Genomic DNA, 11,227 nt, shown 5'->3' with positions numbered 1-11,227 from the left:
AGAGACATACACATAATTGTATTATAATATTAAATTAAAACGTCACGATAACAGTAAACTCATTCAATATAAATGTAAGTTTCATGGACGGGGAGGAGGATTTTGGCACGTGAGAAGCAGGTGATGCTCGAGAGAGAGACAGGCCAATAGGGTATAAGCGTGCGAAATGGGAGAAAACCTTAAAACCGGCTGGCAAATGGGGCAATCAGTGCAGAGGTCCCGAAGGATGCTACGTGTCGAAATATTAAGTCAACAACGTTTGATATCCACCTGATCTATTTTCCGCCTCGGGCAATCATGTGACCCAACCTTAAGAAGTTGAGCCTTCGTATGTTCCCCCATTTTACCTAAATACCCTTCCTTTTGTCCCCACCCCATCGCCAGCCTTTGATTCAGCGATGGCTGTTTTCATCTTGCTCAAGCGCGCCTCAAGTTCAACTTACATAGATACAATGGTGATATATTTTTATTGAGTTGGAGTAATTCTTAGATTCGACTTTATCGATATGAGAACGATATATTGTTTACGAGTGGAAGTTTTAGTTGTGGCAAGTTCAATTGTGATAACCTACCTAATTTTGTTGCAGGAGTTGAGACTAGTTATAAATTTTTTTTATAAAGATTCCCTTGTTTTAAGATCATTTGATTAGGAACAATACTTGGCTACTCAAAGGATAGGCAAAAGTTCCTACTCAAAATTGCTCAATGCCGATTTATAAAATTTTATTTTTATAATCGGAACTATTCATATATAAATCACTCTATAACGATCACATATGCAAAAAATCAACTAAAACTAAGATTGTTTAGTCATTGAATTGTATAAAAATAGATGAACGGAATTGGTAAAGCATTAGAGACATTTACTACAATAGATTGACTAATCGACCTTAGTTTTAATTCATTTTTTATTGAGATCGTCTTTACAAAGTGATTCATAACATGAATTGTTCTGATTATAAGCACAAAACTCTGTAATTCAAACACAGAAATATTTTAGTAGGAGTTCCTGCTCATCTTTAAGTAGCCAAACATTGTTCTTTAATTAGCGGGTAGCTTAAGTGTACTTGATATTAATGTTATATAGTTTTAGGATGTACTTGTCTGAATTTTTCAATTGCAAAAATTACTCCAGTATTTTTGTATAATTTTAAATTTTTACGTGGCTGGTTTTTAATGGGAATGTGTGGTAGGTCTGCATGAACATCTAGAGATTTAATTTTGGGTTTGCCAGTTTTTAAATCATATTTTCCAAGCAGCATAAAAATAGGATTTATTGAGAGAATTAGGAAAATCTTAAATCCCAAACCTTGCCTAGCAAACAGAAAATAAAAAGAAATAAACAATAAATATCAACCTAACCAATAATTTTGTCTACATTATTAGAAAATGCAGAGGTGAAATTCCTGATTTTTGGTTTTACCATTTAGACTAAGAAAAAAAAGCAAAAATAAAAAAATTGTTTTATATGTTATATATATTTAGCGGGAACCAAATGATTTCAAATTGAACAACTTTTGGTACTCAAGGATGAGTAGAAGTTCCTACTCAAAATTTTTCGTGTTTAAATCACAGAGTTTTGTTGTACTCAAGGATGAGTAGAAATTCTTACTCAAAACTCTTCGTGTTTAAATCACGAATCTTTGTACTTATGATCAGAATCGTTCACATTATGAGTCACTCTAAAAAGATCTTATTTACCAAAAAAAAAAAATTTAAATAAATAAAACTAAGGTCGTTTAGTCAATTTATTGTAGTAAATACATAGACAGGTGCTTTTACCAAGTCCATTCATCTAGTTTTATATATACAATTTGATGACTAAACCGAAGTTCTATAAAATCGGCAACAAATAGTTTGAGTAGAAACTCTTACTCATCATTTGAATAACCAAATATTATTCTTTCAAATTTACGAGTGATGCCATGGGTTTTGAGTATGTTTTGCACTAATTAATCAAATTTACGAGCATGCTCTATTTCAGGTCCATCTCGTCCTTACAAATTAAAACATGTTTTTTTTAGGGTTTATCTTTTATTATTACCTAAACTGCCTAGGCATGAATGGAACACAACATTGCTCCATCCAATAACACGATGATTCTACTTGACCTTAAACCTGGGTTTTGAGGATGTTTTGCACTAATTAATCAATTAGTTTAAGTGATACACTGTCATTTGATGGAGGTTTGCACACTTGCCAAATAAAATGTTGGTACTAAATATCTCTATTTTAATTAAAGACAAACAAGTAAACGTTTGAAACGTTTTTTTATGGGGTCGACAAGTTCAATTAACCGTGGAATATTTGGGGTTTGAGTGTTCTACCTTCTTTTGACTAATGTAAGAAAGACATCACATGTCAATCTGGTTCTCTTGAATCTTAGGTCATCTCCTACTGAAATGGCTAAATATAGATCCGTCTAGAATTATAGCGCTGCAAAAAATTATTTTAAATGAAAAGTGTCATGAGCCTATACTCATGTACCATCTCCAACCAAACAGGCTAAACATAGCCCATAAATAATGTATTAGTTTTAAGTTTATAGTTTAATTTTATTGATTAATTTAATTAAATTACCATTAAATGTTTTCAAATCTAGTCGTTGAATTTAAATTAATTATTGCAATTAAGGAGCTGAGCCCCAAAAAAATTGCTAGGGGCTACATTTTGTCCATATGCCCCTTTCACCAAATAATGATCTGGTGGCCTTCATAGAAGTACAGCCCAACCATTAAATGTTTTCAAATCTAGTCGTTGAATTTAAATTAATTATTGCAATTAAGGAGCTGAGCCCCAAAAAAATTGCTAGGGGCTACATTTTGTCCATATACCCCTTTCACCAAATAATGATCTGGTGGCCTTCATAGAAGTACAGCCCAACCATCGGTTGGAGATGCATTTGAACAAATCAGGCATTTTTTTAGTTTTTAGACCTTTAGCCATCTCTATTGGAGATAACCTTATGGCTTTTTATGGTCACTTAATGTTAATTTGATCTAATTCAATGAATTAGGTCATTTAATTGTTTTTTTTTTTAGTTTTCCTTTCTTCTTAACCGTTAAATTAGATCGAACAATAAGTAATCACAATTTTTTTAAACCATAGGCCAGGGGAACGGGACTGCGACTGACAAAGACATATTTGAAATATTGACTCCATGGAACAGAAACATGTGAAAATCTTGTGCAATGAAATGAGAGGAAGGTTTATACAAAAAAGGTGGTCTTAAGGAGACGACTCCTGGACTGGATCAAAGAAAGGAAAGAAGGTAGCTGAAGCAAGGTTTTGCGTAAGGGGTGAGGCAAAGACAAAGTACACAATGATTTATATGCGCTTCACCTTTTTTTTTTTTTTTTTTCAACAAACTATATTAGCTACACTTAGAGGAGGGGATGAGTTTAGCCTCACGATGAGCTAGTAATAATGTGGCTCAAATTTGTCTTTGGCAAGAATCGAATATAAGATCTCTCACTTACAAGTGAAGAGGAATATCACCAGATCGAGTGGCTGATGTTATTACAAGTTAAAGCAAAATAAAGATATTATAATTTGTCTTAAACATTTTCAAGCCACCCGTAAGTTTTTCCTAATCTATAGAATCATTTTTCTTTTTAGAATTCATTTTTTTCAATATTACTATTTGAATTTGAACTATAGATTACGTAGTGTAACAATTCACATATTTCAGTCTCTTGGATCGCACATGTATTGTCAAGATTGTAGAAGATTGACTAGCTGCAAACTACTAATTAATCACATATATATCGTCCCAAAAGTATTTATTATCACTTACAAGCTTCTATCATAAAAAAGCTATGACTAAATAATAGTAGAATCATTCATTATTACGTGTGGAATTCTTCTAATTTTACAACATGCATTGTCTACAATTTATTAATCACTTTGTCAAAATTATTCACGTTCAAAGTTTTATTTTAAAATAGTACTATTCAAACATCCATTTTATTTCCCACGCACATTTATTAATTGTTTCAGTTGAGAGAAGAATTTGTTCAAAATAGGGAAGGCCAATACCAAACCAATGTCCCATCGGTCGCATCCTAGTCCCGTGCCGGCAATTTAGATTGTGAGTCTTTTTTTTTTTTTTAATAGATTCTTTGTTTTATAATTTTTTTTTTTTAAATCTTTTATCCAACTATATTAGGTAGAGATTTTAATTAAGTCACACAATGATTCATCAATAGTTAACTATCAAATTTGCAAGTAGTACTGGATAGAGGTTTTCGGTCTTCAGCTCACTACATCTCATGTTCACACCCTTCTCCTCTTTTAATTTAGCTTAGGGTATCTAATAACATCGCTTAAATTTAAAAAAAAAAAAAAAAAAAAAAGTATCAACCTCGTTATTCATGACGAGCCTTAAACGAATGCAATATCACTAGACTAGACTAAAATACTAATGTTATTTTAAACACCTAATTAGCATAAGCTACAAGTAATTCGATCACTGAATGATATCCATGAACTAAAATAATAGTTGAAGTGCAATAAAGTGAAAAATAATAATTAAGGATAATACTTGTGTTTCACTTATGGGGGAACCTACTTGTATCTCCTCTTATAATTAACGTAGCTTCATTAAACGACCTTCATGATCATAACTATTTATTATTTTTCTCATCATTTAAAGATCATATTTGTAAAAATTAGTCAATTCAAATTCGTTTAGCTATCTGTGTGTGTCAAATTGGTCGACAATTTTGATAACATGTAGCATTCTCATGATGAACGGTCCATTTGTTTGATGCATACAAATTGCTAAACAATCTTCAAATTGAATGATTTTTTTCATATATGATATTTAGATGATGATTAAGAGTATGAATCCCGATTATGAAGTTGATATAGTGAAGATACGTTAATTATACATGAGGGGACAAGTAGGTTCATGGGGGAACACAAGCATTATCCAATAATTAAAAAGCTAGCGGTGAAAATACACTTTGAAAAATACTTTCATTTCCCCTTGGAGGAATGAGCTCGTGCCTTCACTTGCAAATAACGTATCACCATCGTAAAAATTTCTTAACAGGAATTGTTTAATTTCTTAATCTTTATTTGAATATCATCATTACAACAAAAAAATCATTTAAATACGAGATCATTTAGCCATCCAAATGTATAAAAAAAAATTAACGCTTGATTGTAACAACATGTCCCTAATTTTACGATTTTATTAATTTTAAAGGAGGGAATTGATGAAAATGCCCCTTAAGACAAGATTGCTGACTTTCTTTGACCGTCTTTTGTGATGTGTACAAACTATTATTTTACTGTATTTTTGAAGTACTCGACGGTACGAACGCGTAGGCGCAAGCGGAATTGAAATCGTACGATGGAGGTTTTACGGAACTACGAATCCGAAAAATACTTTAGTAAAAATTACTATTTATTATTTTATATATTTATCATAATAATTATTTTTAAAATATTTTATTATTGTATTATTATATTAATATTTTTTGGGGGAATATTTTAATAATTTATTTTTGGCCCGTTGGGCCCACACATCACAAAGTCTTCATTCTCTTGTTGCCACATGTCATTTTCCTTACACTCTCTGGAACTCTCTCAATCCCTCACTTGCTCTAACTCTTCCTTTTTTAGCTCTTTCTCCTCCCCGTCAACACAGACACATGACACCACCAATCACCGTACCTCTGGCGACGCTACCACCACCATTTCCTTCTCTGCGAGTCCTACGAACACAGAACGGGGAGAAACCCCTCGTTTTTCCTCTTTCCCTCGCTGCACAGTACGTACCATGTGCAATATTGAATCCGGTGAAGAAATCACACAGGGGAAACATTCGCCAGTTTTCCGACGATAACCCGAGCTTTGCAGGCTTTTTTTGCTGTCTCCGATCACGGCTTGACCTTTTGATGGTGCGATTACTATCAAAGACTTTGGCCTCGCTCGTTCGAACGACTACAATTTCGCAAGCATCTGTGAGTGGGTCTTTTCTTTTATATAGTATATATATTATTTGAGTTTCCATACATTAATAATGCATTTACTAAGTGATGCCATAATTAAATTGACGTTATAAGAATTGTCGCGATGATGAAAATTGTGAGATTATTATGAATCCTACAGGATGCACATGTATGCATATTATTACGGGGTGCCTTATTTATATTTACGGCAGTGAATAGTATTATGTCGATGTATATGGATTTACCGATGTATGATTTTATTTACGTTACCTGCTCATTGTTGCTACACCGATGTTAGTACTCGCTTAGGCCAGGGCCAGTCTTTCACGTGTATATTCACATCGCACCATACGTTCACTTTGGATCCATTGTAGGTGCTAGTCATGTCCTAGATTGCTATAGGTAATTAGGACTTGTATGTGATGCGCATAGCGCCAATCTTCACGTGATTGTAGTACTAGAGCGTATATCATTATTACACCCAATCCTGTTCATGTCAGAATATCTTTGCATGAACTCGTGTGTCAACATATGTTGATGAGCACTCGATATGATATATTCGTTTATGCGAGATGTGATGATTATAAGATTTTATGTGCTTATTTATGAGATATTATGAGATATTACATGCTCAAGATATTACGGTTTACGGTAAGTATTCCATATTATATGTAATACCCTGAAAAATTTAAGTATATGAAATTGATATTCATAGTTTTATGAATATATGGTGAAAATCGAAAATAAATTTGATTTATGGTTATGGAAATTTAATTGAGAGATTTTAGAATTTTGTTTCCAGGATTTATTATAATTTACGTCGAAAATTTTTCGACAAGTGGAAATGACGAAAAGGCCCCTAGTTGACTAAATGTAATTATACGATGACGTATTTTATCCTCATATATTTTAAAGTATTTCTTGAAATAGTTGGATAGAGCTCGACCCTATGAAAGTGTAGGCGAAAACTGTTTGTAAATCGGAGTTGAAACGAAGAAATTAGAGGTAAAAAAAAAAAAAAAAAAGGGTAACTATGACATTTTTAGCCTACCAACAACTATTATGTTCTGAAATTCGGGGTGTTACAAATGGGTATTAGAGCAAATGATCCTACCTTACAACGTGAGATATTATTGATGGTTGTGGATGTGAATTGTGAATTGCATTAATATTGCATTATTTCATAAGTTCTATGACTAATGAAGAATTTATGTGGAATACCTATATTGTGATTCACCATGAAGTAAATTGAATTGAGTAGGAGTAGAAATTTTTAAAATGTCACATGTGTGGGCTGTGAGAATGAGTTAACAATGTGATGTGTATCGACCAGATATATTACGATCTTTTCCAGTTGCTAGTCACTTGTTGGGATAAAAGAAAAAAGGTGGTGAAATCGTTGTTTTGCCAATGATATTTATGGCTGAAAATTTAAATATTTACAGAAATCAAGATGAAATTTATCGAACAGGAAAGAAATCATAAATTGAAGTTATGGATTTTTCATTATATTTGGAATGGTGGAAAAATCATGGAGATTTCTTCATTTATTGAATTATTGTTGGACATGAATAATAGAATGAGAATTTGAGTTCGTTCAATATAAACGGAAATTGCAGGTTGGTTTTAAATTCCTCATTTTTATATAGTTATTGTGATTAGAAGTTCTAATGATTTTTGCTGGAATTTCTAACATTTGGGTTGCCAATTCTATTGGTTTGACTTGAAATTGTAATATTTACTTAGCCACTGATGATAATGGCTTGAAATTCTGATATTTATTTGGCCGATGATGGCTACGATGGGAATATATGATAATTGTTTTGCCAAAAATGAATATGGATAAAAATTTCTAATGTCTGGTATCGCCAGTGATTGTGGCCAGAGATTTGAAGAAAGAATCAAGGTAACAACTATGTAAAGCCAATGATGGTAAGTAGTTTTACCCATGACTGTGGTTCTTATGCTAATATTTATTTAGCAAATGGTAGATGTGGCTTGATATTTGATATTTATTCTGCCAATGTGTATGGCTAGAATTTTTTATATTTATTCTGCCAATTAAGGTGGTTGGAAATCGGAGTATACGTGTGAAAATCATGACAAATTATTTTGAGCTTGAATAAAATCGTAGACTGAGGTTATGATTTTATTCACTATAAATGGAATGGTGGGATTAGTTCTAAGTCCCTTCTCATCATTCCATGGTAGAAATCTCGAGGACGAGATTTATTTTAATGGGGGTTGAATGGAATACCCTAAAAAATTTAAGTATATGAAATTGATATTCATAATTATGAATATGTGGTGAAAATTGAAAATAAATTTGATTTATGGTTATGGAAATCTAATTGAGAGATTTTAGAATTTTGTTTCCGGGATTTATTATAATTTACATCGAAAAATTTTTGACAAGTGGAAATGATGAAAAGGCCCCTAGTTAACTAAATGTAATTATACGAGGATGTATTTTATCCTCATATATTTTAAAGTATTTCTTGAAATAGTTGGATAGAGCTCGACCCTACACAAGTGTGGGCGAAAACCGTTCGTGAATCGGAGTTGAAATGAAGAAATTAGAGGTTTAAAAATAAAAAGAAAAAAGGGTAACTATGACATTTTTAGCCTACCACCAACTATTATGTTCCTAAATAAAATTTTCGAGTCAGGGTAATACATTATACGTAGTATGTATACTTTGGAAACAATATTTGTTTTACAGCGAGGGGTTATTACATTTTCGAAAAAGTTTTTACAAAACTTTATTTTTAGGCCTACTCACCCATGTTTTTCGCCCCTCCAAGTTTTAGTAGCTGACCTTTCGTGTGGACGAGGACTCTTGACAAACTTTGGTATAGATGTTTACCTCCAACGGTATAATTCTCATTCTACCTTACTGTACTTTACTAATGCTCTAACATCACGTGTGAAATGAGTTCATTCTCGCTCACTAGTGTACTCTTACATTTAGGCACTTTTAGGTTTAAATTTACTTATATTTTCCACATCACTACACTTTATGGCTTTATCACCCTCCTGGTGTAAGCCAGCACAGCTCGATTCGGAGTTCATGTGGACATTCCTGGTCGGGGTGTGTCATTGATCATAAATATGTTACTTAGTACTTACACCGTTGATTTATACATTTGGATGATGTCATCCGATGTGAATGATTTTTTGTTTAGATGATCTTCAAATGGGGATTAAAAAATTAAACGGTTCTAATTATAAAATTTCTAAAATAAAAATACGTTATTTGCAAATAGGGGAATGAGCTCATCTCCAAAAAATGAAATTAATGCAAGTATTATTCATTCACTTTATTTAGGATAAGTTATTTGGGGTCCATATATCAACAAATCCAACATATTTTCCAGTTTTATCTTTTCTCAAATCTTAACACACAGTTTTATGAATTTTGCAAATCTATATATATGGTGTTGTCAATTGTTGGGTATTATATTAGTCATCGCTAGTACTAAATATTTGAGTCAGACCACTTATATATTCTCGTGGCAGATTGAAAAGTAGGCTAGAACATAGAATGTGTTGGCGAAGAAAATATAGTTACAATTAACGTGTTATTCATTCCAACTTGGTCGTTGAAAGTTATACAGATCAAAATGAGTACGTTGTTTTCCAGTCCAGTATCTGTGTAATGTTTTTATTATTTTTCAGTGACGTAAATGGGAGGGTAGATACCATATGGGATTGGTGTCAAAGAAGTTTGTTATTAAAGGGATCAATTGGTGATTTCGCCACAGTAGTCTAATATTCCAATTTTTGGGAAGATTCACAAAGATATTTCAGCCTTATCTTGACCATCATTGTATGATTCACACAACGCCAAGAATCGAACCCAAGACATGCCATGTAGAATACGGACCTGAAACTCGACCTCAACCAATGGACCATCCCGTGGTAGTTAAGTTTGTTAATTTGTTTGTTGTTTTTCTTTGATAAGAATAATGAAAATTACAAAGAAAAGCTCCTAAACCACACAAAGTTATCAAGAGCAGGCACAAGTCGGATTTGGACGGAGGATATGAAAGGATATTGTTATGGATTGAATAAATTGAAGAAGATCAATGATAAAAATTAACACGGATACATATATCGGAAGTAAAATTAAGTGGGTGTGTGAATAACACTATCCGTATGAAAATACAGTTGTATTTCATCTATCCTATATTTCAATAGAGCTAAAACATTCTCCACAAAATTGGCTTCACGAAAAACATGATGGAAAAAGATATATAGATCAAAGGAACAAACTCGTTGACTGTTTGAAGCGAATAATTAAACCACGTGCTGAAGAATGTCCTTAATTGAAGCGGATCGTTCCCTCTTTAGTTGACAAACAATTAGTATCTTGTTAGATAATTGTTTAGCTAATTAGCTAGTCCTAACGCACACCGGTATTAGAATGTAGTAAGCTATTTGGAGCTAGGGTTTGAACCTTGTCTCGGCTAATTGGGCAGTGATGAAAGGTAGTTGTTTTAGGTCAGTTGGAAAAATAAATAAACAAATAAAGGACTAAACTAAACTATGGAACTGGCCGTTTCTCTCTTACTACAATATTTAAGGTTGGAGCACAAAGTTTCTTTGCTCGATCGACCACCTTTTTTCAGGTCAAAGTCCATTAGAATATAACCCTACTTTTGGTGAACATGGCCACCATCCATGCATTTACTGGAAAAGTCGGTTCCAGAGTTGTAAATATCTGAATTTTCACATTCCAAGTGATCAAACCAACAAGTCACCATCAACACGCATGCATGTACTGATCATTTACACTCATATATTCATCTTTTAACTACTAGAGAGTAGAGAGAAAGTTGAAGGAGATAAATAATATGAAATATTACAAATATTACTCTCTTTTTTATACAAACGATACTAAGAATTTAAATTTGGGTTAAGTCGTATAATTGGATGGTCACAATTAGGTATCGAATTATTATCCATGAGAAATGAATTTATAATCTCTCCCTTTCAAGCTCAAAGGAATACAATAAACCGTACAATGCATCTTAGCGAAAGTATATGAATTCTTACTTCTAATGATGCGTTTCCAACACTGTGGAGTGGTCCAAACAATACAGGACTTGGTAGGTATGGCAACTTTTGAATTAGCCAATCAACTGACTTTCACCTTTATTCAATGCATAGCATTCACCATATATTAAGAACAGTGTTATTCACACACCCATTTTTATCCTTCATATATTTTTGTAAATTTTTGTTCATTGATTTTCTTTATTTCA

The sequence above is a fragment of the Pyrus communis genome, chromosome 13 (genome assembly GCF_041283825.1).
Source record: "Pyrus communis isolate YQ-2024b chromosome 13, ASM4128382v1, whole genome shotgun sequence".
Taxonomy (NCBI): Eukaryota; Viridiplantae; Streptophyta; class Magnoliopsida; order Rosales; family Rosaceae; genus Pyrus; species Pyrus communis.
Note: the sequence above shows the minus strand (reverse complement) of the source record.